Genomic DNA, 9,255 nt, shown 5'->3' on the forward strand with positions numbered 1-9,255 from the left:
GCAGGGTCTTGCTCTGTCACCCAGGCTGGAGTGCAGTGGCACAATCACAGCTCACTGCAACCTTGAACTCCTGGGCTCGAGCAATCCTCCCATCTCGGCCTCCTGAGTAGCTGGAACTATAGGCACATGCCACCACACCTAGCTAATTAATTGTTTTTTTCTTTTTTGCAGAGATGGAGTCTTACTATGTAGCCCAGGCTGGTCTCAAACTCCTCGGCTCAAGCAATTCTCGGCCTCTGTGGCTCACACCTGTAATCTCAGCACTTTGGGAAGCCGTGGTGGGAGGATCACTTGAGGCCAGGAGTTCAACACCAGCCTGGGCGATCTAGCAAGATCCCCATCTCTACAAAACGAAAAATCAAAAAACAAAGATAGGCATGCAGGCAAACAATTATATACATTATACACAAGTATGTACAGATGCTGTTACAGAAAGCAGCATTGAGATTTGAGGAGGTCAGGAAATACTTTAAGTGGAGCTGACGCCTGAGCTTGGTCTCTATAGGAAAGTTACGTTTGTGAGGGTGGGTGTGGGGCAGAGAGAGGAGTGAGGACAAAGGCTCAGAAGCATGAGAGTGGTAGTGGGTTAAAGAAACAGAGAGGAGTTTTCTGTGGCAAAACAGCCCTGTGGAGTGGCAGAGCAGCCGTCATTACCTAGTCCACGGGTTGTAACATTGGACACATCACTTAGCTAAGCCAGTTTCCTCATCTATGAAAAGGGACACTTTAGAATATCAGTACCACACAAAATGTGGGCGGTGGGGGGACAGCATCAGCACCATCCATCCACCAGTTAGAAATGCAAATTCAGTGGCCCAGCCAGACCTTCTCATCAGAATCTCTGTGTATGGGCCCGAACGCTGCTTTCACAAGTTTTTCAGGCAATTTTTATACACAGCAAAGTTTAAAAAGTATTGCTTTAAATTAGGGCCTAGCAAACCATAGATCGTGAGCCGAACTGGCCCACTGTCAGTTCTGCACAGCTTATAAGCTGAGAATAATTGAAAAAAAGAAGAACAACATTTTTTGGCATGCGAAATTATTTGAAAGCCCCTAAGTAACATCCTCAATTTTACTTCTTGTCCTGCAAAGCCTAAGGTATTTACTACCTGACTTTTTTTTTTTTTTTTTTTTTTGAGGGAGGTTCTTACTCTGTAGCCTAAGCTGGAGTGCAGTGGCACAATCTCAGCTCACTGCAGCCTCTGCCTCGCAGGTTCAAGTGATTCTCCTACCTCAGCCTCCCAAGTAACTGGGAGGACAGGCACCTGCCACCACACCCGGCTGATTTTTTTTTTTTTTTTTTTTTTGTATTTTTGGGTAGAAATGGGTTTTTGCCCCATTGGCCAGGCTAGTCTTGAACTCCTGACCTCAAGTGATCCACCTGCCTTGGCCTCCCAAAGTGCTTGGATTACAGGTGTGAACCATCACGCCCCGTCCTATCTGACTCTTTATAGCAAAAGTTTGCTGGCTGTGGTTTTGAATGGTCATTCCAACTCTTTCTGATACAGGATAATTCTATAAAGTCTTCCTAATGAGCTGCATTGGAAAGAGGAAATGACACCGATAACTCATAACTGGCTAATTTTTACAAATGACATTTGGTGTCAGAAGGCATTCATAGGACATTGTATTCATCACTAGTGTCTCCTTTTTTTGACAGAGGCCAGGAAATGTGGGACTGGGGCTGGCATCAGGGCAGCTGAGGCAGGAAAAGGCATCAGCCAGCCCAGGGAGCAAGGTTTGTTGAAGCCAAAGCCGTTGGACACATTGAGAGCAGCCTCAGGTGCAGGATAAATTTGCATCTGGGCTGCCAGTTGGTGGGTGTCTGGATGTTAACGAGGTCCCTGGAGTTTGTGCAGGTGCCTATGGCTGCTACCCAGCACTGGCTGGGAACTGAACAGCCCTGAGCACAGATTCTGGCTTCACCACTTGCTAGTTGGGTGACCTTGAGCTGTTTTCTGAGCCTCTTGAATCTAGTGCAATTCAGTTCAGCAGATGGTTATGCCAGGCACAGTGCTGGGCACTGGACACACAGCAGAGAGCAAGCCTCAGTTTCTCTGGCTAAAAATGGAGATAATCCTTGAGTGCTTATGCGGCGTCTGTTACCTATGGTGCACTGTAGGCATGCGTAGAATGTTCGTTCCCGTCCCTCTTCTCTTCAAACCAAGGTGCGTGTGTGCATGTGTGCATGTGTGTCTGTGTGTGCACGTGTCTGTGTGTGCATGTGTCTTTATGTGCATGTGTGTGTGTGTGTGTTTTGGGTCTGGATGTGAGTCACAGGACACAAATCTCTGGGTCAAAATGAGCATAGGAAACCATAGACCCATCTCCTAATATGTCTAAAGGACGAAAATCTGTTCATTCATTCATTCATTCATTCATGCAACCAGTATTACTGAGCACCTGGTCTGTTCCAGGCACTGCTTCACGGCAAGTTCTAGGGCGGGGCAGTGAGCAAGACAAGGTCCTCAAGGAGCTCCCTGTCCAGTGGAGAAGCATAAACTAGAAAACAAACATACATGTAATCTCCAGAAGTTACAAGTGTTATGGAAAAAAACTAATAGAGGCAGAAAAGGATGGTGTTCTTAGATGGAGTGGTCTCAGAAGCAGGATGGGGGGCCTGGAGAGGAAGTAGGTCCCCTCAGGTAGACGGAATCCCATTGCAAAGTCCCCAAGGCAGGTTTGAGGAACAGCACGAATGCCAGAGTGAGCGAGGGGTGCAGACATCGTGGGCCTGGGCCGGATCACACAGGCTTTGCAGGCCCTGGGTTTTATCCCAGGTGTGCCCAGGAGCTCTTCAGGCCAGGTGACCAGAAGCCCTGCTGTCTTAGTTTGTCAGAGCCCCGGACTTCTCCCAGATGAGATGACCCCACATCCAGGGGCCCTGGAAACCTCACAGATTCTCTTTCCCAAGCCACACACGAGGTGCAACTCTCCAAAATTAGATGTGGCCACTGCTTCGGAAAATCTCTTTAATCAACCTGTCACCAGTCCCCTGAGGGTTTGTTAAGGATCTGCCCTCACCCTTGGCCCCAACCTGGGTATCACTGAGGGGAATGTGGACAAATAAGATCCTGTGATTAGGAACGACTGGGAGTCTGGCAGCCCTGCCCTGGGTCATTCTCCTGGCCCTGCCACATAATTTAAACTCACCAAACCTTAATTTCCTTGTCTATAAAATGGACCTATCCTAATCTCTCAAAAGACTTCCCATGGGATGAACGAGTACTCAGTAAATGGTGATTGCTCTTATCACTATTACCTATTATTGATTCATCCAGTAAAATATTTATTTAGTGACTACGATGCAGCTAGCACGATGCTACACCTGTAGTGTTGAAATAAGCAGAAGGAAAATGCTCCCTGTTTTCATAGCAAATCTAACAGGAAATTGTCTTGCAGTTCTGTGTTGGGTGCTAGGTAGGGACAGACAGGAGAGTAACAAAACCAGAGCGGGCAGCTGACCAGACTCAGGCATTCAGGGAGGCTTCCTGAAGTCAGCTGCAAGCCGAGCCCCGACATACGTGCAGGAGTGAGCCAGGTGACAAGGGCGGCGGGAGACTCCAGGATGAGAGGACAGAGAATGCAAAAGCTGGGAGGTCCAAAACTTGCTACCAGCTAGGAGATAAAGCTGAAACTTGCATCTGATCCTCAAAGGTTCAGAAGGCTTCTCCACTGCCTCCTTTTCTGGCAGTCAAATGCTACAAAGGAAACATCAGTTTTCTAAACTGGAGATGTCAACACATTAGTGGATGGTGAAGTCAATTCAATGGGTCAGGACCTGCATTTTTCAAAAGGAAAGAACAGAACAGAATAGAAAAGTATTGGAGTATTTCACAGAGAATAAGATAAAGTATTATTTTCTGAAATATTTATTCAGTTGGGGAGATACACATATACACGCACACACACCATATGTGAGTGTGTGTGTTTAAAAGTGTCTGCATTTATGTGTGTTTTGCAATGTAATATGTGTTTCTTACTGCAAGTCATGGTCCAAAAATTTTGACCCTCATTGTTCTAAGGTGACTTGACTTGGCATCTTCTTCAAAGCCCTGCTATTCCCATCTTGCAGACCCCCTCCCTGTCCTCCAGGCTTTCTCTTTGGTCTGAGGATAAGTTCTCCAGCTCTCGTGTGGGAAGGGGAAGGTGGGGCTGGTGCAGGAGCTCTGGCCTTCCAAACCCTGTTGTAAGCTGCTTGGTACCCCTCCCCCCTCCTATAGCCCTCATTCCTCCCCTGGCCATATATAGCAAAGCTAAAAACAGCTGCTGACTTAAAGCATACACACACGCCCCGGCCCTGAAAGAGTAATGTGCCTGTTGCGTGGCTGACTGTTCCCACCAAGACACTCACGGGCTCCAGGCCTCCTAGAGTCTTTAGTGCTTGTTGTTTTCTGAGGTTCTTGGTCCTGGGACCCTTGCCTTGGCCTCAGAGACCCATAAGTACCCTGAAACTTCAGGCGTGATATGAACATATGTGCAAGACTATCTGTGTTTTTCTGGGAGGCATTTTCTCACATAGTCTCAGATTCTCCAAGTCATCTCTGGCTCAAAGAAGTTCCAGAACCACTGATGACTTTATTAATCCCGTCCCCAAAATGTGCACTGGAAGGATCAAGCCCAAAGTGGACTTTTTTCCATAAAGCTAATAAAAATAATAACAGTAAGGCCAATTGTGGGCAGACTGCTGGAGCCCAGGAGTTCAAGACCAGCCTGGGCAACATGGTGAAACCCCATCTCTACAAAAAAGAAAAATACAAAAATTAGCTGGACATGGTGGCACTCGCCTATAGTCCCAACCACTTCAGAGGCTGAGGTGGGAGGATCGCTTGAGTCTGGGAGGTCGAGGCTGCAGTGAACCATGATCACACCACTGCACTCCAGGCTATGCAACAGAATGAGACACTGTGTCAAAAAAATTAAATAAAATAAATAAAATAATAATAATGATAGTTAACATGTTTGGAGTGCTTACTAAGTCCCAGGCACCGTTCCTAGCACTTGAGGCACTTGAGGTATGTTGTGTTATTTATTTATTTATTGAGATGGAATTCCACTCTTGTCGCCCAGGCTGCAGTGCAATGGTGCGATCTTGGCTCACTGTAACCTCCGCCTCCTGGATTCAAGCAATTCTCCTGCCTCACCCTCCTCAGTAGCTGGGACTACAGGCGTGTGCCACCATGCCCCGCTAACTTTTTGTTTTAGTAGAGACAGGGTTTTGCCATTTTGGCCAGGCTGGTCTCGAGCTCTTGACCTCAGGTGATCCCCCTGCCTCGGCCTCCCAAAGTGCTGGGATGACAGGGGTGAGCCACCGCGCCCGGCCTGCTGTGTTGTCTAAACCTTCACCCAACAACCTCATGGAGATGTAGTTACGGCTCCTGTTTTACATATGAGGAAGCTGACATGGAGATCATGCAAGCACCTCGCTCGAGGTCGTCTAGCTAATAAGAGGCAGAGATGCAATTTGATCATAATAAGTGATCATTAAACATTTGGTATTATAAATAAGTATTTTAAATAATAAACAGTAAACAATGATACCGAATAGGACATGCTTCATAATTCGTGAGACCCAGTGCAAAATGAAAATGTAGACCCCTTCTTTAAAATCATTAAGAATTTTAAGATGGGGGCAACAGAGCATTAACCCAGGCACAGGGGCCTTCTGAGTGCTGGGTCCTATGAGACTGCATAGTTCCAGCACCCACGAAGCTGGCCTTGACAATAGTAATAACTGTGCCTGGCTACTAGTCAATGTGTCTTTATTATGTACCAGGCTCCGGCTAAGAGTCTTATGGGCATTATATTACTTAGGTTTCCTCATAACCCTGTCATCTACTACCCTAGTGGCTTTTAAACTGTTATAATTGCAATCCCACTATAAGATATGTATTTTATTCCTTCCCTGGGCAGTGAATGCAAAAAAAATATGTATTTTACATTCTAATTCTGTATCTATACACATATAAAAAGAATGCAAAACTGAAACAAACCATCACGAAACAAGATTTCCCTTCCTAGGTATGATGCTTGCTATTTTCTCTTTTATTCTATTTTGTTGACAGAATTAAATGAGGCCCTGATCCATGTAAAGCTCTTAGAATAGGGTATGGCATGTGTTAGTGCTTTCATTACTAATGTTATTATTATCATTACATGCTGAAAAGTTGAGACTTTATGTTTAATTATGACGATTGGGTCAAAAACCCAAGCGTTTGCACTCTGGATCCAGTTTTCTTTCTTCTGGTCAAAGCTTATGATTTAAGCTAATGTTAGTCCAATTGACTCTGAACACAGGAGCTACATGATTTTGCCAGACTGAGCAGTAAGTACCTGGTGTCACATTCTCTGGGCCTGTGATACATGTTCCTTGCAGAGAGAAGCTTGAAGGAACTTAACTTTCATATTTATTTATTTATTTGCGTAATAGAATATCTTTTCTGTTGATCAGTTTGTCTATCTTTATGCCAATGTCATGCTGCCTTGGTTACTATAGCTTTATATTGTCATAAAATCAGAGTAAATCCTTCAACTTTGCTCTTCTTGTTCAAAATTGCATTATTCTAGGTCATTTCTATTTTAAAATCAGCTTCTTCAGCCTGGGCAACAGAGTGAGACCCTGTCTCAAAAACAAAACAAAACAGGCCGGGCGCGGTGGCTCAAGCCTGTAATCCCAGCACTTTGGGAGGCCAAGGAGGGCGGATCACGAGATCAGGAGATCGAGACCATTCTGGCTAACACAGTGAAACCCCGTCTCTACTAAAAAAAAATACAAAAAACTAGCCGGGCGAGGTGGCGGGCGCCTGTAGTCTCAGCGACTCGGGAGGCTGAGGCAGGAGAATGGCATAAACCCAGGAGGTGGAGCTTGCAGTGAGCTGAGATCCGGCCACTGCACTCTAGCCTGGGCGACACAGCGAGACTCTATCTCAAAAAAAAAAAAAAAAAGATTGTATTAAATCTATAGATCAGTTTGAGAGAATGGACATCTTATTAGCAGTGAGTCTTCCAACCCGTGAACATGGTATATATCTCTATTTGTTTAGGTTTTCTTTAATTTCACACAGCAATGTTTTAGGGATTTCAATGTCTTACACATCTTTTGTTAATTTTATCCCTAGGTATTTTATTTTTTGTGATATTGTAAATGGCATTTAACATTTTATTTTTTCAATTGTTCACTGCTAGTTTATAGAAACACAACTATTTTTGTATATTGACTTTGAATTCTTTTACCGTGCTCAGTTAGTTTCTTAGTTCTAGTGGATCTTTTTGTTTTTGTTTTTGAGGTTAAGAGGAATATCTTTGAACTTAAAATAGTTTGATTGTTATTGAAAATAAAGTGTAGAGGCCCTGAGAGAATCTGTTATTACTAAAGGAAGACATAGGATATTTAAGCATCTGAGACTTAGAGTAGCCAGATCTGGGTTCAAATCCCAGCTGTGCAGGTTCTTAACCATGTGAACCTGGGCGCACCATGTAACCTCCCCGAGCTTCTGTTTCCTTTCTTCCTTTAGGGATGTGCTAACATCTCCCTCAGAATATGGTCGAGACAATGAAACAATATAATACCTATGAAGCACTCAGCATCATGCCTGGCACATAGGAAATGCCAAAATATATACTCCTGTATTTCCTTCACATTCCAAAGGGTAAATTAATTCAGCACGGCCTGAACCATAGCTGTCCCTGCTCCCGGGAGCAGGGTCAGGTTGCAGTGGGTGGATGACAAGGGAGGATATTTGAGGACAAAAAAGAGTTTTTGACTTTGGAACAGTAAATAAGACAAGACTTTGATTCGCTTAGTTCTGCCTTGAGTCCTGCCAGTGTAGATGGAATCCATGCCAGACACTATTCCATTTCGAATGTAGAATCAGCATAATTTAACCTCATCTTGGAAATCTCACGTCCCAGTTCACAGCCAGGCATCAGCGTGACAGTCAGCTGAGCTGCTGTCGTGGCAGCTTCTGGGCATTCTATGGAGACCCCAGGAGGGCACAGCAGACCCTTAGCAGGACAGAAAAGCGGACATCATTAGTCTTTCCTCTCCACAGCCTTGTTTTCAGTGATTCATGTGCCCGATTGGCCAAATCTCTGCAGACGTGCTCCTGTCCAAGGCCAGGCCTCTGGGATTTACCGAGCTTGCTTGTTTCCAGGGCCTACTAATTCCGTGACCAGCAGCTGTTCCCCGGAGGAGGTCCTGCCCTCCACACCCTTGTGAGGAATGCCGAGTCTCATTTTCTGAAGGCCCTGGTTGAGGGTGGGGTGTGGGGCCAGGGGGACAGGGTTGCTTCCTGCCATAGACTTCCTGCCTTGGAGGGTTATCCTTGTTCCTCACCTATCCCTTCCCGAGCTGAAGCCACAGAGTAGGAGAGAAGTTAGGGCCGGCACTCCTCCCTCCCGTGTAACTTTCACTCCCTGCTTAAAGGGAACTGATGAGAGTTGCCTGGCCCAGATCTGTGCCTGGCAGAAGCCACAGAGCAGCCCAGGTGTGCTAGGAACTCCAGAGTGACCCCTGCTCCAGGCCAGGAATGAACACCTTGTGCCTGGAGGTCTTCCTGCCAATGCTGGCTGACCATTGCTGTGGATGAGGTAGAGTTGAAGTCACAATTGGAGGCCGGACGGCTACATGCAGCCTGCAGGGCACACTCTGGCTGGCATGCACCATGTTTTTATTATTTCTGTTTTTAATTAAATTGGAATCCCTTATGGGGAGGTTTTTTGTTTTTGTTTTTGTTTTTGTTTTTGTTTTGCAGGGTCTTGCTCTGTCACCCAGGCTGGAGTGCAATGGTACAATAACAGCTCACTGCAGCCTCAACTTCCTGGGCTCAAGCGATCCTCCCATCCCAGCCTGCAAGTTCCTAGGATTACAGGCGCACGCCACCATGCCTGGCTAATTTTTTTGTAGAGACGGGGTTTCTCCATGTTGCCCTGGCTGGTCTCAAACTCCTGAGCCCAAGCCATCTGCCTGCCTCAGCTTCCCAAATTGCTGGGATTATAGGCGTGAGCCACTATGCCCAGCCTATGGCTACCTTTTAACAAAGTGATCAAATTTAACATCATCAATGACAGACAAACCAACAGTATGTACCCTTGATGCGATATACGGAGAAGGCCAGCACTTTAAGAGGCCAAGGCAGGAAGATTGCTTGCACCCAGGAGATCAAGACCAGCCTGGGCAACATAGTGAGACTCTGTCTCTAAAAAAAAAAAAAAAAAGACAGACAGGATCTGACCCATTTGATGAGATTCTTTCAG

General features: G+C 45.8%; 1 protein-coding gene across 1 annotated transcript in view; it reads left to right on the plus strand.

Annotated features, from left to right (window-relative positions):
• JPH2 (junctophilin 2) overlaps positions 1 to 9,255 on the plus strand; it is an 82,397-nt gene that overhangs the window by 2,343 nt on the left and 70,799 nt on the right. The window lies entirely within an intron of this gene.

This window comes from Colobus angolensis, unplaced genomic scaffold, assembly GCF_000951035.1.
Source record: "Colobus angolensis palliatus isolate OR3802 unplaced genomic scaffold, Cang.pa_1.0 Scaffold8, whole genome shotgun sequence".
NCBI classification, from domain to species: domain Eukaryota; kingdom Metazoa; phylum Chordata; class Mammalia; order Primates; family Cercopithecidae; genus Colobus; species Colobus angolensis.